General features: G+C 39.5%; 1 long non-coding RNA gene across 3 annotated transcripts in view; it reads right to left on the reverse strand.

Annotated features, from left to right (window-relative positions):
• The window catches only part of LOC145506786 (uncharacterized), a 107,803-nt gene that overhangs the window by 57,288 nt on the left and 27,456 nt on the right, over positions 1–23,059 (reverse strand). For 2 of the 3 annotated variants that reach the window (XR_014054336.1, XR_014054338.1), the window contains exon 3: positions 1,845–1,990. This is a non-coding gene — a long non-coding RNA (uncharacterized LOC145506786). Of the gene's footprint in view, positions 1–104; positions 613–1,844; positions 1,991–23,059 lie in introns of those variants that run through there. The other variant, XR_014054333.1, reaches the window with a different exon arrangement.

Consider the following 23,059-nt stretch of genomic DNA (forward strand, 5'->3'; position numbering starts at 1 on the left):
AATTTTTAAAATTTATAATGCTTTTCATTAAAAAAAAAAACTTTGAAGCTGAAAAGATCAATTCTGATAAGGCAAGTACTTAACAAATGTATGAGATGTAAAGATGATTTTGAATTTCATGTTTTAATGCACTTACACAGTTGAAGCTATTTCTAAATAAATAGAATTATTTTTATGAAAATAATATGTGGACATGATAGCATCTCAGATACAGAAATTCAACTTTTCTAACCCCAGTTCCCCCTCTCCAGAGACAGTTTTTGGCCACATGCATGTTACTCCCATAATTCTAAACATTATGTTTATCTGCTGTATCCATTGTAGATTGATTTTATCACCGTAGCATGAGGCAGGAAGACAAACTCCTGCCCCCACTACTTCTCATCCCTCTTCCTTTCAATACTTCATATTCATTTCATTACTTATGCTGCTTCTCTTCTGTAATGCCATGCAATTTTTGCTGGCTTTTACTGAAGGGAGAAGTGGTAGCATAGTGGCTAAAAGCCTTGGTTCTGTAGATGGACCACTTGGCTTGGAAGCTTTGTTCTTCAGTTTATTAGCTCTGCAATCCTGAGCAATTTACTCAACCTTCCTGGGCCTCTGTTTCCTCACCTGTACAATGAGGAAATGGATGGTAACCACCATTGCATGGAGTTGCTCATGATGATGCAAATAATAACACATTTGCAGCCTTCAACGTCCAACACACGGAAGCTCTCAAGAAATATTAGCTATAGTACATAGCTACAGTAGTCACTTTCACTCTAATCTCATCATTTTCTTTATGCCTGAGACTGCTTGTGCTCCCATTTCTGTCTTTCCCCTTGTACAACTCACCTTTTGTCAATAGCATGTTTGCTTTGTTTACCTGTGATGATAATATTTACAATTTGTTATGCAATCAGAACAAAGTGTCCTGTGTTTTATTCACAGGTTGATGCTATGGGTTGAAAACAAGTAAGTTAAATTAACTAAGTTCTGCTCAGTCCTGGGGACAACAGTATGGTAGAACTGTATTTTCCTCTCTGTAGGTATGATGCTCCTACTTCTGTCTCTAACATCAACTGTTTAAACTGATGCTATATTTCAGTTTGCTTTTTACTTCAACTGCTATTTTCTCACAAAATTTCATTACTTTTCCTAAAATGTGACCCACCTTCTTTTGTTCTCCTTGCACCATTTTCCCAGAATAAACTATTTTTGAAATGTTCAAACTCAACACCGTTTCCTTGCCTGGATCCCCTCCTTTTTCAGAACACTCGTCCCTCCCCTTCATCAGTTTGGAAGCTGTAAGACCAAAGTAAGGATAAGATCCTGAAAGAAAAGAGACCAAATTGCTTTCCAGTTAGACTAGAAATAATGACTAGTTACTGATCATGAAAACTGCATAATTCTGACCCCATCACTCTTAATTTCCTTGCTTTGTGGGAGAGTTAACAATCTGGATTTCAACCAGTACTTCAGGTAATTATGAGCCAGGTAGACCTTGTTCCATATCACGCCCAATACTGGTCTAGGCCACAAGTGAGATCTGACCTAGGGCCTCCTATATTTCCTAAGATTAGAAATTCTGTGTGGAACTTCAGGCTAAAACTCTAGTTATTACTAAGCAGGGCATTTTCCCTGCATATATCTCGCAGGAATGAGAAGGTAGCTTGTGGAAGATTTGAGAATTTCAGACTCATGAATGTATGCCTGTCTTGTCCTATATATTTTCTTCTTAGAGATCCAGAAACAGCCCTTGACTGTGTTGAGCCCACCCAGGCCCTCCCTGGACCAGCCACTGCCGTGTACCTAGGGTGATGTGATGCAATGGGCTGCCTGAGCAACAGTTTATACTTTACCTGAGACAGAGCTAAGCGTGGTCCTCTCAGCAGTCCCGGGACAGGAGTGTTGCCCTCAGATGCTCCTTTCAGGCTTGGAGAATGCCATAGGTACTAAGTATTGAAGCCATAGTATGGATCTCCTGTATTTGTCCAAGGTTGAGAGGCTGGGAGAGACAGAAAAACAAAACAAACTTGAAAAACACAACCAGTCTTGAAAAGTTGTCTCTCTGAGGTAAATGGTACCTTTGTCTTAAATTCACATTAAGTTGGAGATCACACACCTTTGTTTTTTAAATTCGCAGATAATTGTTTTACAATGTTGTGTTGGTTTATGCCATACAACAAGGCAAATCAATCATAATTTTACATATATATATATCCCTCCCTTTTGAGCCTACCTCAGCCCTCCCCTCACACCCTTCTAGGTCATCACAGAGCACCAGGTTGGGCTCTCCGTGTTATATAGCAGCTTTCCACTAGCTAGCTATTTTACACATGTTAGTGTATATATGTCAATGCAACTTTGTAGTGACATGGATGAACCCAGACACTTTCTTAGAAGTAGGTTTTCAGAAGATGGAGGACAAATGAAAGTTTGTGTCCAAAGAGATGGGGATTTGTGTGTGGGGGGGGGGGCAGTGAGGTAAAGGGTGCAAAACATAAGCTCTGTCCATTTTTAATTTGCTGCTGGAGTAGCCCAGGCTATTGTACAGAAATTTGGAAACACTAAATGTGGTGAAATAGCCACATAGACAATTGCTCAAAAATACTTTTCTGTTCCCCTTGAAACAGAATGATTTTACTGATTTCATCAAATACATACCTCAAAGTTATGACAGAAAGTTGAGTAGGTTATGTGCTTGGAATTGCATTTATTATTATTAGCAAGCACAACTATAGTGCTTACACTATAACAAGTACTATTTTAAGTGCTTAGCAAATATTAAACTCATTTAATCCTCACAATTGTAATCTTAGGTAGGTATTATTTATAATACTGACTTATTTTTTTGAAACTGAGGCCCAGAGAGGTTAAAGAGCCTGTCCAATGTCACACAGTAAGTAGATGGCAAAAACCCAGGATTAAAACCAAACCATCTGTACTTTCATCACTTTGCTATGTCACCTTATTAAGGGTTGTGTTTAAGGAAGAGACTAAAATGACAAGATTCAACTAAAAGGAAAAGGGAGAAATGAGAAAATGAGTGATCCTAGAAGCTAGGGAGGATTTAGGCTCAGGAATTTCTGGTGATGAGGTCTGGAAATAAGAACAAGAACTTACTGGGAATGTTAATTTGGGGTAGTATCTGAATCCATTGAGAAATGACTTTGTTTTCTTTAAAATTTATAAAGACCAGCTGGATGAAGAATCACGAAGGAAAGGAAAAGAATAAGGTGGCTTAAGTAACATATTACTTAAGTAACCTCTTCCCTCTAATTAGGGCTTCCCGGGTAGCTCAGTTGGTAAACAATCTGCCTGCAATGCAGGAGACCCCAGTTCGATTCCTGGGTCAGAAAGATCCCCTGAAGAAGGAAGACTACCCACTCCAGTACTCTTGGGCTTCCGTGGTGGCTCAGTTGGTAAATAATCTGCCTGCAATGCAGGAGACCTGGGTTCAATCCCTTGGTTGGGCATATCCCCTGGAGCAAGGCATGGCAACCCACTCCAGTATCCTTGCCTGGGGGATCCCCATGGACAGAGGAGCCATGGGGCCACAAAGAGTTGGACATGACCGAACAACTTTTACTTTCCTTCTAATTAATAGAGGTGAGAGGACCTGTGGAGAAGGACAGAGCTCTCTCCACTAGCTGTCTAGACATGTTACCAGGATGAACAAGGAGAAAAATGGCGACCACTGTACTGGATTTGATGATCCCACAAAACCAAGGATTCGGGTTTTTAAGAATGGCTTATGATGGCATACATGCTGCATGCAGATATGCCACTAAGTCTGCTTCCAATCACACATTTTAACTGGGGTAATAATTCCTAAGAGGTGCACATTTGTTTGCTATGGCTGCTATAATATTATTACAAACATGGTGGCTTAAAACAAAACACATTTTCTTATGGTTCTGGAAGACAGAGGTCCAAAACCAGTTTCACTGGACTGGAATCAGGAGTTGGTAGGACCATTCATGCCCCCTCTAGAGGCTCTAAGAGAGAATCTGTTTCCTTGCCAGCATTTCTTGGTTTCTGGCTGCATCAATCCAAACCCAGCTTCATCATCACTTTCTCTTTGGAGTCAAATCTCCCTCTACCTCTCTTTAATGAGAACACCCGTGATGAATTTGGGCCCATTCAGGCAACCCAGGATAATCTCCCCGTCAATAACCCTAATTTAATCCCATTGGCAAAATCCCTTCTGTCATTTAATGTGACATTCACAGGTTCTGGGCATTAGAATGTGGACATTTAGGGACAAGGGTATTATTCAGTCTACAAGGTAGATACTGTTATTTTTCTCAGATCCAGGAAATGAAGTTTAGGGAAGCAATTTTTCCCAGGTTTTACAATTTCCAGAGTTGAGATTTAAATCCTGGCAGTCAGAGTTTAGGACACACTCTAAACAATTTCAATCTGTGTCCTTAACTACTGCATACTCCTTGGTTAAGAGTCACACATAGGTATCAAGACCCAACTGAATAGAACATGATGTACCATCTCCTCTTTCACTTGTGTATTTCTGAATCTGGCCCAGAGCAGAAGAGTCCAGAAAACTGTTAAGCAGGTTTACTAAGAGAAAGCATTTACTGTTTGATTTGCACTAAGTAATGAAAGGTTGCTTTTTTTAAAAAATATAATATGCCACCAACTAGTGTTATCATCATTTTATATATTTAAACAACTAAACAACAACAAAAAGCTATAGATGCAAAGGTGTGGGGCCAAGTCTAAAGGCATCCTGCTGAAAAAAGAGCTGGTATCCAATGCCGAGACCCAAATTCAGCCCATCCAGTCGTGATTAAGCACCTATTCAGAGAGATTGTGACTCACCACCCAGCACCTGAGTCTTTATATCCCAGCTTCAAGACGGAAATTAGTTGAGAGATCACAGACACTTGTACTAATCATTAATTCATAACCTGCTAACCCCTTCCTTTGTGGGAGAGAACTTGGCATTTCTAAAATCCTTTTCTGCCTCAGAGCGAGCAGAGCAGCCCTTGCTCCTCTGGCCATGACCTACTGTGCTTTGACAAGGTGATTTGCCAAGTGCAGCTGCAAACGCATCTCCAATATCACACGTCTATGGAACATTCCAGTCAGGTTTTAGACCCAGTCACAGTACATTTTCCTGAGGATCAGTAATGATTTGCTGAGGATCAGTAATGCTCTCTGTATGCTAGCTGACAAGGGCATGATCTCTGTGCTTATTATATTCCATTTGTCAGCTCCTCTCTGACACAGTTGTCCACAAGATTCCTTAGGAATATTTGAGTTATATAGGCGCTATTTCAGGAGTTGCTCCTGCCTGTATCCTCTCATTTCTTAATTAACATTTCCCAGTTGAGACCATAAGTAATTCAGCTGAGGTGGGTTATGAGAGGCATTCTTCCCTACTCAACTTCATTTGAATCTACACCCTGTAAATCTGAATCTCCATGCCCTGTAAGTTTCATATATGTGACATCACATACTCCCCATCATCACTATTTTCAGGAGTCAGGACCACAACGGCGACTGGCAAGTTCATCAGCCTTTCCATTTCTTTCCCTCTTGATTGTTTAAGAGTGATTGACCGAGACTGTGCATTTCGATTTTTTGCAAAGCTCAGTGGTCCAGAGACAATACTAGAATTCTGCCCTGGAGAAACACACATTCTGCTAATTGTTTTCTCTCTCTTATAGAACAGAAAAGAGACTCATCCATCACACAGTTACTCAAGGTTTACCTGTGTGCATTGCCAAGGATTTGGATAAGATGGGTAGTGCTCCATATTTCCTACTGGAAGGTATTTTGCATTCCATAAAATTAAATCCACACCATATAAGAAATTTAGTCTAACCTCTCATCTATTGATTCATGAGGTTTGGCTCACTGAGATTTCCCCCCTCATTCTATTGTGCAGAAAAGGAATTGTTGGCCAAAGACATCGTCAGATGTTTATGTTTCCAAGTTTGCCACTTATCTTTAACTCTATTTGGGTTGCCTTTTGCTGTGCAGAATTCTTTCATTTTTATGAAGTCAAAGCAACTCTCTTTTTTCTTTATATCTCAGTTTCACATTCTGCTTAGAGAAAGACTTCCTCATAACAAGATATGAATTCTCATCCTATAGGCCTCTAGGTATATGTTTCTTACCATGGAACATTACTCAGTGTATGCTACACAGGCAGTCCTTACTCTGAACAGTTTGCTCATTCGTGAATTTCAGTTACTGTTATTTAATTAAATAATACCTGTCCCCCAACAGAACAAACAAATTTCAGACACCAGCATGTGTTAACTGTGAGGAAGTGCATAAAGTACAAACTTCACAGCTGTTAACAAGTTTACAAACCACCACGGTAATGGTAGATGTATATCACGATTAGAGAACAATCAGGCCCCATCTTTCAAAGTCTCTGGGTGCTGGGTCACTGTGCATGTTCACTTACAGACAGCAAGACTCATGGAATGCTCAGAATTGAACAGCTTCATTTCCAGGTATTCTGGAATTTTCCACCTCTCTTTTTATTATTGATTTCAAGTTACTCCTATCATGGTCCAAGAATAGAACAGACTTCATATATTTCTGCTATTTTAAATTTGTTAGAGCATGCTTTATGCCCCAGAATGTGGTCCATCTTGGTGTATATGCCATGTGAGCTTGAGACAATGTGCATTCTGTTGTTGGATGAAGCAGTCTGGAGATGTTTATTACATCCATTTTGTCAATGGTGTTGTTGAGTTCAGTTATGTCTGTGCTGATTTTCTGCCTGCTGGATCTCTCCATTTAGGATAGAGGGGTGTATAAATCTCCAACTATGATATTGGGCTTCTTTCTTTCTCCTTGCAGTTCTGTTTCTGTCTCACTAATTTGATGCTTTGTTGTCAGGCACATACACATCAAGAATTGTTATGTCTTCTTGGAGAACTGACCCCTTTATCATTACGGAAAGCCTTCTTTGTGGCTGGTAATCTTCCGTGCCCTTAAATCTGCTTTGACTGAAACTGATGAAGCTTCTCAAACTTCTTTGAATTAGTATGATATCTCTTTCCACAACCCTTTGCTTTTAAGTTATATGTGCCTTTATATTAACATTTAAAGTAGATTTCTTATAAGTGGATCTTGTTTTTAGATGCTCTATGACAATCTTTTAATAGGAATAGTCATTGGTATTTAAAATGATTATTGATATCATTGGATTAATATCTATCATATCTGATGCTGTTTCACATTTATTGCCATTGTTCTTTGTTCCTATTTTTATATTCCATCTTTTTCTGCCATTTGTGGTTTTAATTAAACATTGTATATGATTCAGTTATCTCCTTGAAAAGGAAGACACAGTGTACTGGTGAAATTAACAGCAGTAAATAAATCTTCAGTGATGTGGTGCTGTAGAGGCATTCTATAGTCTTATGATTAGGTCTCAGTCTTATAATGAGCATGTGCTTCTCAGCGCTGAATTTCAGAAGTGCCTCTCAACATTTTCTCTCACTTTAAATGAGACAAAATGGCTGGAAGGGACTTGGGTAAGGTATTTCCCTTCCCTCAGGTCAGTTCAGTTCAGTCGCTCAGTCACGTCCGACTCTTTCTAACCCCATGAACCACAGCACGCCAGGCCTCCCTGTCCATCACCAACTCCTGGACTTTACCCAAACTCACGTCCATTGAGTCAGTGATGCCATCCAGCCATCTCACCCTCTGTCGTCCCCTTCTCCTCCTGCCTTCAATCGTTCCCAACATCAGGGTCTTTTCCAATGAGTCAGCTCTTCGCATCAGGTGGCCAAAATATTGGACTTTCAGCTTCAACATCAGTCCTTCCAATGAACACCCAGGGCTGATTTCCCTTAGGATGAACTGGTTGGATCTCCTTGCAGTCCAAGGGACTCTCAAGAGTCTTCTCAACACCACAGTTCAAAAGCATCAATTCTTCGGCGCTCAGCTTTCTTTATAATCCAACTCTCACATCCATACATGACCACCGGAAAAACCATAGCCTTGACTAGACGGACCTTTGTTGGCAAAGTAATGTCTCTGCTTTTAAATATGCTGTCTAGGTTGGTCATAACTTTCCTTCCAATGAGTAAGCATCTTTTAATTTCATGGCTGCAATCACCATCTGCAGTGATTTCGGAGCCCAGAAAAATAAAGCCAGCCACTGTTTCCATTGTTTCCTCATCTATCTGCCATGAATTGATGGGATCGGATGCCATGATCTTAGTTTTCGGAACGTTGAGCTTTAAGCCAACTTTTTCACTCTCCTCTTTCACTTTCATCAAGAGGCTCTTTAGCTCTTCTTCACTTTCTCCCATAAGGGTGGTGTCATCTAAATATCTGAGCTTATTGATATTTCTCCTGGCAATCTTAATTCCAGCTTGTGATTCATGCAGCCCAGCATTTCTCATGATGTACGCTGCATATAAATAAAATAAGCATGGTGACAATATACAGCCTTGATGTACTGCTTTTCCTATTTGGAACCAGTCTGTTGTTCCGTGTCCAGTTCTAACTGTTGCTTCCTGGCCTGCATACAGGTTTCTCAAGAGGCAGGTCAGGTGGTCTGGTATTCCCATCTCTTTCAGAATTTTCCACAGTTTATTGTGATCCACACAGTCAAAGGCTTTGGCATAGTCAATAAAGCAGAAGTAGATGTTTTTCTGGAACTCTCTTGCTTTTTTGGTGATCCAGCAGATACTGGCAATTTGATCTCTGTTCCTCTGCCTTGTCTAAAACCAGCTTGAACATCGATAAGTTCATGTTCATGTACTGCTGATGTTTTTCTGGAACTCTCTTGCTTTTGCAGTCAGTCCCAAAACCCCAAAAAACCCAGTATATTAGACCTCTAGTAAAACAGTCTCTCCTGAGGGCAGGGCTTATTAAGAAAAAGTGATAGAAGTAAAGTCTGATACTGTAAAGAGCAGTATTGCATAGGAACATGGAATGTTAGGTCCACGAATCAAGGCAAACTGGAAGTGGTCAAACAGGTGAAGACAAGAGTGAACATCGACATTTTAGGAATCAGCAAATTAAATGTACTGGAATGGGTGAATTTAACTCAGATGAACATTATATCCACTACTGTGGGTAAGAATCCCTTGGAAGAAATGGAGTAGCCATCATAGTCATCAAAAGAGTCCAAAAGGCACTACTTGGATGCAGTCTCAAAAATGACAGAATGATCTCTGTCGCTTCCAAGGCAAACTGTTCAACAGCAAAGTAATCCAAGTCTATGCCCTGACCAATAATGCTGAAGAAGCTGAAGTTGAATGGTTCTATGAAGACCTACAAGACCTTCTAGAACTAACAACCAAAAAAGATGTCCTTTTCATTATAAGGGACTGGAATTCAAAAGTAGGAAGTCAAGAAATACCTGGAATAACAGATTAATTTGGCCTTGGAGTACAGAATGAAGCAGGCCAAAGGCTAACAGTTTTGCCAAGAGAACTCACTGGTCATAGCAAACACCCCCTTCGAACAACACAAAAGACGACTCTACCCATGGACATCACCAGATGGTCAATATCAAAATCAGACTGATTACATTCTTTGCAGCCAAAGATGGAGAAGCTCTATACAGTCAGCAAAAACAAGACCAAGGCAAAATTAGCAAAATGGTTGTCTGAGAAAGCCTTACAAACAGCTATGAAAAGAAGAGAAGTGAAAGAAAAAGGAGAAAAGGAAAGATATACACATTTGAATGCAGAGTTCCAAAAAATAGCAAGGAGAGATGAGAAAAGCCTTCCTCAGTGATCAATGCAAAGAAATAGAGGAAAACAATAAAATGGGAAAGACTAGAGATCTCTTGAAGAAAATTAGAGATACCAAGGCAAAATTTCATGCAAAGATGGGCACAATAAAGGACAGAAATAGAAGATATCAACAGAAGCAGAAGATATTAAGAGGTGGCAAGATAACACAGAAGAACTATACAAAAAAGATCATGACCCAGATTATTATGATGGTGTGATCACTCTCCTAGAGCCAGACATCCTGGAATGTGAAGTCAAGTGGGCCTTAGGAAGTATCACTATGAGAAAAGCTAGTGGAAGTGATGGAATTCCAGACGAGCTATTTCAAATCCTAAAAGATGATGCTGTGAAAGTGCTGCACTCAATATGCCAGCAAATTGGGAAAACTCAGCAGTGGCCACAGGACTGGAAAAGTCAGTTTTCATTCCAATCCCTAAGAAAGGCATTGCCAAAGAATGTTCAAACTACCACATGATTGCACTCATCTCACAAACTAGTAAAGTAATGCTCAAAATTCTCCAAGTCAGGCTTCAACAGTACATGAACCATGAACTTCCAGAGGTTCAAGATGGATTTAGAAAAGGCAGATGAACCAGAGATCAAATTGCCAACATCCGATGGATCTTCAAAAAAGCAAGAGTTCCAGAAAAACATCTATTTCTGCTTCATTGACTATGCCAAAATCTTTGATTGTGTGGATCACAACAAACTGGAAAATTCCTCAAGAGATGAGAATACTAGACCTTCTGATTTGCCTCCTGTGAAATCTTTATGCAGGTCAAGAAGCAATAGTTGACACTGGACATGGAACAACAGATTGATTCCAAATCAGGAAAGGAGTATGTCAAGGCTATATACTGTCACTCTGATTATTTAATTTATATGCAGAGTACATGAGAAATGCTAGACTGGAATGAAGCACAAGCTGGAATCAACATTGCTAGAAGAAATACCAATAACCTCAGATATGCAGATAATACTATCCTTATGGCAGAAAACAAAGAACTAAAGATGAAAGTGAAAGAGGAGCATGAAATAGTTGGCCTAAAGCTCAACATTCAGAAAACTAAGATCATGGCAAATAGATGGGGAAACAGTGGAAAGAGTGGCTGACTTTATTTTTGGGGGGCTCCAAAATCACTGCAGATAGTGACTGCAGCCATGGAATTAAAAGACACTTGCCAATCTTGAGAAAGAAGAATGGAACTGGAGGAATCCACCTGCCTGACTTCAGGCTCTACTACAAAGCCACAGTCATCAAGACAGTATGGTACTGGCACAAAGATAGAAATATCGATCAATGGAACAAAACAGAAAGCCCAGAGATAAATCCACGCACCTATGGACACCTTATCTTCGACAAAGGAGGCAAGAATATACAATGGAGAAAAGACAATCTCTTTAACAAGTGGTGCTGGGAAAACGGGTCAACCACTTGAAAAAGAATGAAACTAGAACACTTTCTAACACCATACACAAAAATAAACTCAAAATGGATTAAAGATCTAAATGTAAGACCAGAAACTATAAAACTCCTATAGGAAAACATAGGCAAAACAATCTCCGACATAAATCACAGCAGGATCCTCCATGACCCACCTCCCAGAATATTGGAAATAAAAGCAAAAATAAACAAATGGGACCTAATTAACATTAAAAGCTTTTGCACAACGAAGGAAACTATAAGCAAGGTGAAAAGACAGCCTTCAGAATGGGAGAAAATAATAGCAAACGAAGCAACAGACAAACAATTAATCTCAAAAATATACAAGCAACTCCTGCAGCTGAATTCCAGAAAAATAAACGACCCAGTCAAAAAATGGGCCAAAGAACTAAACAGACATTTCTCCAAAGAAGACATACAGATGGCTAACAAACACATGAAAAGATGCTCAACATCACTCATTATTAGAGAAATGCAAATCAAAACTACAATGAGGTACCACTTCACACCAGTCAGAATGGCTGCTATCCAAAAGTCTACAAGCAATAAATGCTGGAAAGGGTGTGGGGAAAAGGGAACCCTCTTACACTGTTGGTGGGAATGCAAACTAGTACAGCCACTATGGAGAACAGTGTGGAGATTCCTTAAAAAACTGGGAATAGGACTGCCATATGACCCAGCAATCCCACTGCTGGGCATATACACTGAGGAAACCAGAATTGAAAGAGACGCGTGTCCCCCAATGTTCATCGCAGCACTGTTTACAATAGCCAGGACATGGAAGCAACCTAGATGTCCACCAGCAGACGAATGGATAAGGAAGCAGTGGTACATATACACAATGGAATATTACTCAGCCATCAAAAAGAATACATTTGAATCAGTTCTGCTGAGATGGATGAATCTGGAGCCCATTATACAGAGTGAAGTAAGTCAGAAAGAAAAACACCAATACAGTATACTAATGCATATATATGGAATTTGAAAGATGGTAACGATAACCCTATATGCGGCAATAAGAGACACAGATGCATAGAAGTCTTATGGACTCTGAGGGAGAAGGTGAGGGTGGGACGTTCTGAGAGAATAGCATTGAAACATGTATATTACCATATGTGAAACAGAACACCATTCCAGGTTCGATGCATGAGACAAATGCTCAGGGCTGGGGCAATGGGATGACCCAGAGGGATGGGATGGGGAGGGAGGTGGGAAGGGGGTTCAGGATGGGGAACGAATGGAAACCCATGGCTGATTCATGTCAATGTATGGCAAAAACCACTACAATATTGTAAAGTAATTAGCCCCCAACTAAAATAAATAAATTTATTTAAATAAATAAATAAAAGATGCTTGCTCCTTGGAAGGAAAGTTATGACCAACCTAGGCAGCTTATTTAAAAGCAGAGACATTAGTTTGCTAACAAAGGTCCATCTCGTCCAAGCTATGGTTTTTCCAGTAGTCATGTATGGATGTGAGAGTTGGAGTATAAAGAAAGCTGAGGGCTGAAGAATTGATGCTTTTGAACTGTGGTGTTGGAGAAGACACTTGAGGGTCCCTTGGACTGCAGTGAGATCCAACAAGTCAATCCTAAAGAAAATCAGTCCTGAATATTCATTGGAAGGACTGACGTTGAAGCTGAAACTCCACTATTTTGGCCAGCTGATGTGAAGAACTGACTCACTGGAAAGGACCCTGAAGCTGCAAACGATTGAAGGTGGGAGGAGAAGGGGACAACAGAGGATGAGATGGTTGGAGGGCATCACTGACTCAATGGACATGAGTTTGAGTAAACTCCAGGAGTTGGTGATGGACAGGGAGGCCTGGCGTGCTGCAGTCCATGGGGTCACACAGAGTCAGACACGACTGAATGAGTGAACTGAACTGAACTGAGGGCAGGCCTTACTATGAATAGTAGAATTTTCTCGTGTATTTCAAAATTGTTCTGGTGTGTTTCAAAATTGTATTTCAAAATTATCTTCCCTCAGCCAGAAGAGGAGTTTATTCTGACCTTCTTCACCCAGTAGTGACAACCTGGCAGAGCTCAAGAAACAAAACTCACAAAAGTATAGAGGCCTCCCTGGAATTTTTATCACACAGACATTTGCACACGGGGCCTCTAGCAATTCATCAAACACAGTTCAGTTTTTCCTACCTCAGTTTGGTTTCCACAGTGATTTCTACTCTTGCGTTTCCGTTCCAGTAAGCTGTTATATTCTGTTTGCCTCTCCAATTTTGGGCATGGTGATTTTTCCTGTGACCTCACTTCTCTACTGTATCTAAGAATTGTTGATTTTTCAGTTTGTTCAGATATTTACTTGTTAGTACAGAGTGGCAACTTCCAAGCTCCTTTCATGTTGGACTCAAAACTAGACGTCTCGTAAGTTTTTTTGACAATAGAATAAAACATGCTAATTCTCAGTATTTCTAATGTTTTAGGTTGCAGTCTCTTAACTAAGGTTTACTATATTTTGAAAGCTTAAAAGAATGTATCTTTAAGTAAAATAAAATTTGTAATATCCAAATATGTTAGCATTATTATATAATGACTTGCTATTGTCATCTAAAACAATTATATAAATCAAGCTCCACATTTAGTATTAAAAACATTTTTAACTTTTTCTTTTATATTGGAGGACAGTTGATTAACAATATTGTGGTAGTTTCATGTGTACAGCAGTTACTTTTTTAAACAAGAAAATTTCTAGTGTTTTCTCAGCAAGATTTTAAGATCAAGGAACAATAATATTTTCTGCACTGGTCATTAAGATCAACTTTGCAGAGTGCAATTTGTGTGACCATTTTTGTAGTTCTACAGTAAGGACAGTCTGTACTTTATTTATCTTATATTTTATTTCTTATATATACATGGGTTCCTATACAGGTTTAATAATATATTGATGTACTATTATAGTTTAGTAGATTTTTTTAAAACCACTGAAACTTTGGAGTGTGTTTTGATATTGGATATGCACATTTCTCTCCTCATTCCAACTTTATCTTCCCTTAAAAAACTCTGCTTTATGGTGATAAATCCCTCTTGATCATTATAACTTTTTAAAAATGTGTTGCTGGAATCTATCTGCTAACATTCATTATAACCTAATACCGTAAAAGAAATGTGCTTCTGGTTAATTTTAGGGTAAATTGCTAAATCTGATTTTTGTCTTGGGACTCTTAGCTTTTTTAATAAATTGGAAAACAACTGATATCTTTCTAAAGTGTAGATCTTTGATTATATTTTCTAACCTCATAAAGCTACTTATATTTTCTACTCAAAATATGAGTCAATATTGGATGCATATAACTTATTATCATCTAGTTTGTCCAGATTTTCAAGTGTATTGGTATAAAGTTAGTACAGTATTCTGTTGTAATTAAAAAAATACTGCTTTATAGCTAGTTCTATCTCTACTGTCTTTACCAAATATTGCTTATTTTACTAGTCTTTCTAAAGAACAAGCTTTCAGTATTGTCAAGTTTACTACTTTTCTTCTCTATTTTTGTCTTTGCTCTTTATTAATTTTGTCCTTCCACTCTTTTGGATTTACCTTATTCTTTTTCTGTGTCTACTGTCCAGTTCCTGTAGCTTCAAGAGCCATTTTCAACAACTCAACCAGCTCTGCCAGCTGTCATGGCCACTTCATCATATGCCATTAAAACTTAATCTCATACACTGGGTGCAGACTCAGCAGCCTTATTTTGCTTCAGAATTGTGCCTTGGCCTTGTATCCTTCTTCTCCTAAATTAGCACTATCATCAGAGAAAATTCTAGTGGGCTTCATCCCATGCTGCTTACAAGGCTTGCCTTTCCTCCAGTTTCATAGTAAAAAACAAAGTATTTCCATCCTTTTTATTCTTCTTTTTTTTGATGTTGATCAAAAATTTTGCAATACTTCTTTGCAGTGTATTCAAATTCAGAAAAAAAAAAGCAAGTCTTCATACACACAGGCTCACTGAAATGTCATGATTTTAAACTATGTATGACCTTGAAAATGACCTTTTCTCCAACATCTTTAACACATGGTCAATTTGTCATAAGCTCTTCCTCACTACCACTTCCAAAGGAAACACCATCATTATTTGAAGAGATATCTGCACTCCCATATTCATTGCAGCATTATTCACAAGAGCCAAGATACGGAAACAGCCTAGGTATCCATCAATACATTGATAAATAAAGAAAATATGATGTATATACAAAGTGGAATATTACTCAATCTTAAAAAAGAGAAAATTCAACTGTTTGAGACAACATGGATAAAACTAGAAGACACTATGCCAAGTGAAATAACACAAGGACAAATAGTGCATGATGCCACTTACATGTGGACTCTAACAAATAGCTAAACAAACTCTCCCTCCACAGCACATTTTCCTCAGCAGAATCTAACGGCCCCTACTATTAGCTGCATCCTTTTCTTATTATCTGTACCAGATTAAAAACACAGGGAAATATGCATCTACTGATGTATTTAGATTATATTTTACCTTTTTCTTTTAAAATCATTCCTTCCACTTCTGGCATCAGAATCTCATTTTTTCCCTTTGGAGAAGTCCTAGAGATTCAGGTAGACTGTGTCTCCTCTCGAGGCTGTGTGACTTGGGCCTGGCTAGACACAGTAGTTTATATATATACTCCATATGTCTTTTGTACTCATTTCTCTTTTTCTTTTTAAGAATATTTTATTGAAAGTTTCTCAATTAACAATGAAACAAAGTAAAGTTGACTCAAACCTGTCTAATCAGCCTCAAGTACTAGTGAAGCACCTCAAATATATACGACAAGATAGGACCCTTAGGTCATATTTCTGCCATTATGGAAAAAAAAAAAAAAGACAGACACAAGCAGGCTGTCCCTTGCCCTGGGAGCTGGCGTGGCAGCCCTGGCTTCTGCTACTTAAGGCATCTTGGAGGGCAGGCTCCCTAACATTTTGCATGGTGGGTAAAAGGCCCCCCTCCCAGCAGAGCAATGAACTAAAGGCAGGCCAGCCTGTTCCCTCTTTGTGCCAAGAGAGCCAGGTGGAATTTTTACATTCATGCCATGGTTTTTCCTGCCCCCAGGGTCTTGGGATAGGTTCTCTGTTTCCCATCATTTTCCCTCCAAATTTTAGTCTAGCTATTTTTTAATTAGCATCAGTAATATATTGCTACACTCAATATGGCAGCGAATCTGGAAAACTCAGCAGTGGCCACAGGACTGGAAAAGGTCAGTTTTCATTCCAATCCCAAAGAAAGGCAATGCCAAAGAATGCTCAAACTACCGCACAGTTGCACTCATCTCACACGCTGGTAAAGTAATGCTCAAAATTCTCCAAGCCAGGCTTTAACAGTATGTGAACCGTGAACTTCCAGATGTTCAGGCTGGTTTTAGAAAAGGCAGAGGAACCAGAGACCAAATTGCCAACATCCGCTGGATCATCGAAAAAGCAAGTGAGTTCCAGAAAAACATCTACTTCTGCTTTATTGACTATGCCAAAGCCTTTGACTGTGTGGATCAGAATCAACTGTGGAAAATTCTGAAAGAGATGGGAATACCAGACCACCTGACCTGCCTCTTGAGAAACCAGTATGCAGGTCAGGAAGCAACAGTTAGAAGTGGACATGGAGCAACAGACTGGTTCCAAATAGGAAAAGGAGTCTGTCAAGGCTGTATATTGTCACTCTGCTTATTTAACTTCTATGCAGAGTACATCATGAGAAACGCTGGGCTGGAAGAAACACAAGCTGGAACCAAGATTGCCGGGAGAAATATCAATAACCTCAGATATGCAGATGACACCACCCTTATGGCAGAAAGCGAAGAAGAACTAAAGAGCCTCCTGATGAAAGTCAAAGGGGAGAGTGAAAAAGTTGGCTTAAAGCTCAACATTCAGAAAACTAAGATTATAGCATCTGGTCCCATCACTTAATGGGAAATAGATGGGGAAACAGTGCAAACAGTGTCAGACTTTATTTTTTTGGGCTTCAAAATCACTGCAGATGGTGACTGCAGCCATGAAATTAAAAGACGCATACTCCTTGGAAGGAAGGTTATGACCAACCTAGATAGCATATTTAAAAGCAGAGACACTACTTTGCCAACAAAGGTCCATCTAGTCAAGGCTATGGTTTTTCCAGTAGTCATGTATGGATGTGAGAGTTTGACTGTGAAGAAAGGTGAGTGCTAAAGAATTGATGCTTTTGAACTGTGGTGTTGGAGGACACTCTTGAGAGTCCCTTGGACTGCAAGAAGATCCAACCAGTCCATCCTGAAGGAGATCAGTCCTGGGTGTTCATTGGAAGGACTGATGCTGAAGCTGAAACTCCAATACTTTGGCCACCTCACGCAAAGAGTTGACTCATTGGAAAAGACCCTGATAGTGGGAAGGATTGGGTCAGGAGGAGAAGGGGACGACAGAGGATGAGATGGCTGGATGGCATCACCAATTCGATGGACATGAGTTAGGTAAACTCCTGGAGTTGGTGATGTACAGGGAGGCCTGGTGTACTGTGATTCATGGGATCGCAAAGAGCCGGACACGGCTGAGCGACTGAACTGAATTGAATAACCTGTATCCATCATCACAGAACCACACATGGAAGTTTCACAGCCTTTAAATTTCCATGGTTCACCTATCCTTTTCTCCCTCTCACAATCTCTTATGACCAAAGATCTTTTCACTGTGACCACAGTTTTGCCTTTTCTAAGTTTCACATAGTTGGAATCATGCAATATGTACATAGCCTTTGCAGACTGGCTCTTTTTCACTTAGCTATATGCATTTAAGATTCTTCCATGTCTGTTCATGGCTTCATAGATTTTCTTTCTTATTGCTGAATGCTATTCCTTTGTATGGACTCAAGGAGTTCAAAAGACTATAAGCAGAGAAGCCAAATGGTTCATCTATTGGAAAACATCTTGGTTGATTCCAAGTTTTGGCAATTAAGAAAGAAACTGTTATAAACACCCACATTCAGGTTTTTAATAGAGATATAACTTTTCAGTTGCTATGGGCAGATACCAAGTAGCATGATGACAAGATCACTGTATGATAAAAGTGTTTACTTTTCTAAGAAACTGTCAAGTATCTCACTAGCAACAAATGAGAATTCCTATTTTCTATATCCTCACCAGCTTTGGTATTTCATTTTTTGGATTTTAGCCACTTGAATAGGTGTGTATCTCATCGTTTTAATTTAAAATTCCCTAGGGAGACCTGGCATGCTGTGGTTCATGGGGTCGCAAAGAGTCGGACACGACTGAGTGATTGAACTGAACTGAATGTTATATAACATGTAGCACCTTTCCATGAACTTACCTGCCATGTGTATATTTTCTTTGTTAAATCATAGTTGTTTTAACTAATGACTGAAAACTCAAATATCTTGTCCTCCTGTGTTGATTTATGTTGTCTTTTTCTTTTGGGGCTCTTGACAATTTAGTCTTTTTTCCTGGTATGCCAAATTATGTTTTATATTAACATTGGGCTTATTTTAGGAAACTATAAAGATACCTCCACTCTGGATGTTGTTATCTTTCTTTTGAAAAGATCTCTTTTTGCTCACAGCAGACAGTTATGGTAGGGACTGGTAACCTTAGTCCATTCTCAGTTTGAGCTCATTCAAAGGGGTTCTCAGTCTTTGTGAAGACTGGTCTATTTCTGGCTTGTCCTTCCTCTATGGGTGCTGCCCTTTGAAATTACCATGTGACCATTCCCAAGTACTTGCACTGGTCAGGCTTTATATGCAATGGTTCCCTCAGCCCTGTGAGACTTAGCTTGTCATTCTCTTAGTTGTTTCTTTTTGCTTGAGCTTTTGCCACTTGGCTTCTCTGCTTGCAGTCTTTTGAACTCCTTGGCTTCTCAGCCCCTAGGCTGTAAGATTTGAATCAGCAAATGCCCCAAGGAGAAAAGCTGGGCCAAATGTCAAGCCTGTGTCTGTTTCCCTTCTCTCTAGAACTTGGCCCACACGTCTTTGTGTCTCTAACATTCTGATGCCTTCAAACAGATGTTTTTCTACTTTATCCAGGTTTTCTAACATTTCTTCAGACTTCATCTGATCTTATTTTATTACTGAACTATCATCACAATTATCCCTAGAAAGAAAATTTTCAATTTTATGTTTTAAGTTACTTTATTTCCTATATTTACTCAGTTTCTACAGATACCTTTTACCTGATCCTTCAACCTTGTTTCTGTATTACCAGTAAGATGGAGGTAAGGTGGAGGCTAAGTATATTGGGAGGAAATCACTGATGAATTATATGTCTTGTTCTTTTATTTCTCCTCTCCTTGTCTACTCTGGCAGCCTGTATTGGCCTTTCTTGATTTGACCCGGTGGCCCAAATAAGGAACCCACTCTGGCAAAGAAAGATCTGATTTCACTCTCAGAAATGTCTGCATGATAGGATTAGCTAGATGATGAACACCATGTCAGATTTCTTTGGGTGAGACATTTGCAGAATTGTGCAAGCTCTTTAATGTGCCTTCTGCCAATACTGCTCAGACTATTCAGCTTTTCTAAGGTTCTGGAGGTTTAACCTTTCTACTTGCATGTCAGATGAGCCCTTCTCTCTTTCCTGAGCTTATTTGTGAGAGGTCAGCCCTTGGTTTTTCTCTTTCCCCATCCAATCATATTTGTTCATGAATTTCAAAAAGTCTTCAAGATCTCTCTCTTCCCTCCCTTTCTCTCTTTTCTCTTTTTTTAACCAATGCTGTTAAATATTAAATATATAGTTGCATATCTCTTAATTACAATGGAATATTAGAAGGCTAAATCATTAAATATGAACCCCACCAACCTATGACTTGCACAACACTCTCCTCCAGGCCTAAGGCTGTGATATCCATTGGCTTTCTTACAATATCTTATACATTTCTAAATTTGTAATGATATTTAGTTAATTTCTGAGTTATGTGACAATAAGAAATCAATCAAATTAGCATTATAGTACTGCGGCTTAGACCCAAGGACCAGAACCAAGGACTACAAAAACCTGTAAACCAGTAAGTTCCAAGTATCCTTTATGTTTAACAAGTGCTGAGGGTGAATGGGAAGTGGGGGAAAAGGATGTTAACTTCATATCACAGATCCTTGTATGAAAATGAAAACGAAAATGCCATAGCTCCTAGTTCAAGTCATTAAAATCTTTTTATATAAAGAAGAATAACACATAAGAAAAACAATATACCCTATATGATGGAGTCAATGGATAATTAATTACCAGGTCAGGGAGGACAAATTAGACTTGCTATGGGATTTCATTTAAAGAAGGGTTTCAAAAAGCACTGCCTTCTTCTGTGAGGACCTCTTAGATGAGGTAGGATTTGAGTCTTGCATAAGTATATAAGAAGGACAGCAAAGAGCCTTCAGGGAAGGGACTATACACAACGTCAGGAGTGAGCACAGAGGGCTTATGGAATAGGGAACAAACCTGGCTGAACATATGAGTACTACATGTTGGGGGACCTGAGAGAAAGGCTGGATGAGGTTAGTTAAGTGAAATAGAATTAGACTGAAGAGAAATAGATGGAAAGACAGATGGAAGACTGTGGAAAGCTCCTGAAAATGTAGGTCCATCTAGTCAAAGCAATAGATTTTTCAGTAGTCATATATGGATGTGAGGGTTGGAACATAAAGAAAGCTGAGCCCTGAAAAATTGATTTTTCTGAATTGTGGTGCTGGAGAAGACTCATGAGAGTCCTTTGGACAGCAAGGAGATGAAACCAATCAATCTAAAAGGAAATAAGTCCTGAATATTCATTGGACGGACTGATGCTGAAGCTCCAATACTTTGGCCACCTGATGCAAAGAGGCAACTTATTGGAAAAGACCCTGATGCTGGAAAAGATTGAGGGTAGGAGGAGAAGGGGGCGACAGAGGATGAGATGGTTGGATGGCATCATCAACTCAATGGACATGAATTTAAGCAAACTCCAGGAGACAGTGAAGGACAGGGAAGCCTGGCGTGCTGCAGCCCATGGGGTCGCAAAGAGTCAGACACAACTGAGCAACTGGACAATAACAACAAGAGGAAAAAATAAAAACAAACAAAAAAGAGGTTGATAATTCATTCAAAAGAAAGAAGAAAGAGAAGAAAAATAAAAATAAAGGAAAGCAGAGAGATACACTGAAATTTGGGCTTCTGATTAATGCTAGCTTGGAAGAATGTACCAGCATCACAGTTAAATCAGAGGTGCAGGACTTCTAATCCATATTCTCTCTTATATATGGCAAACTCAAATGTGGAAAGGTTCTGAGGGACAAGTTTCTTGGGAATTAACCCTGCTTCATTCTGAACCTCCTTCCTCTTATCCCCAAGGTTCAGTTCAGTCAGTTCAGTCGCTCAGCCATGTCAGACTCTTTGTGACCACATAGACTGCAGCACGCCAGGCTTCCCTGTCCATCCCAACTCCCAGAGCTTCCTCAGACTCATGTCCATCGAGTTGGTGATGCCATCCAACCATCTCATCCTCTGTCGTCCTCTTGTCCTCCAGCCTTCAATCTTTCCCAGCATTAAGGTCTTTTCCAATGAGGCAGTTCTTCGCATCAGGTGGCCAAAGTTTTGGAATTTCAGCTTCAGCATCAGTCCTTCCAATGAATATTCAGAACTGATTTCCCTTAGTATTGACTGGTTGGATCTCCTTGCAGTCCAAGGGACTCTCAAGAGTCTTCTGCAACACCACCAAGATTTGACCAGATGAGAACTGATCCTTTGTTCTCTGACTCCTCCCTGTCTCACAGAGGTGTCAATTCAATTGTTGATACACTTGTAAGAATATATTTACCAAAGGATAAAGGATGGAGGGGCTTCCCTGTTAGCTCAAGGGTAAAGAATCCACCTGCAATGCAGGAGACCTGGGTTCAATACCTGGGTTGGGAGATCTCCTGGAGGAGGGCATGGTATAACCCACTCCAGTATTCGTGCCTGGAGAATCCCCATGGATAGAGAGGCCTCGTGAGCTACAGTCCATGGGGTCACAAAGAGTCAGACATGACTGAGCGACTAAGCACAAAGGATGGAGATCAAGTCGTTTCTAGTACTAAATGCATATCATAGTCACTGCACACACAACATACCTCACCTATACCGTGTATACTATTATGTATAAAATATTACATATTTTGGTGCTAACTTCCTGATTTAATTGACAAGGAAGCTAAAGCTTAGAGAAGTTTCACAATTTGCTCAATATCACTCAGCTGATAAATGAGAGAGTAGCTCTAACTACCCAGAAACACAAGGCATCCAGTTGTTCAATACTTCAGAGTTTCTGAGAGTTGAAGGTCCACCAATAAAACACATGAGTCACATTTTCAGAGAGCTGTAACTCCAAGTTTAAATTACAATTATTTTGAAATGTTCCCAGTAAGAGAGGTTGATAGGGTCAAGGAGTTTTGGAATAAATTGAAACAGTTGGAAAAGTTTTGTAGGAGTTAGATTTTGACCTCTGGTTTAGAGGAAAGACCAGTAAATGTTTTGCCAAACGAAGTAAGAAAAGCTATTTCAGGCGACTGACAGAAAAGCCATCAATCATTAAAGAGTCATCCTCACTACTCAGAAACAAAAGGTCTTCTTAAGGCAACCATCCATCCAAATTTCCAAGGTTCCTTTGAAATGCATGCATCTGTGATTCAGAAATTAAAGTTTCAAATCATAACTGACAACTGCAGTGGCTATTACCCTTTGCCCTTAGAAACCACCACCCAAACTTCCAGGAGAATTTTCCTTACTGTTTACTCTGTAGAGTCTTAGTCCCTGGGTTTCAGAGATTTCACTTTGTTTTTGTAAATTTCATTGAGGTATAAAATACACACAGAAAAGTTTATGAATCTCGATTGCTTTTGACATCCAGATCGCTCAAACTCAAGTCACAGAGTACATTTCAAAGAGATAAAGAGCATTGTG

Source organism: Giraffa tippelskirchi, chromosome 1 (assembly GCF_054371585.1).
Source record: "Giraffa tippelskirchi isolate mGirTip1 chromosome 1, T2T-mGirTip1v1.2.pri, whole genome shotgun sequence".
NCBI classification, from domain to species: domain Eukaryota; kingdom Metazoa; phylum Chordata; class Mammalia; order Artiodactyla; family Giraffidae; genus Giraffa; species Giraffa tippelskirchi.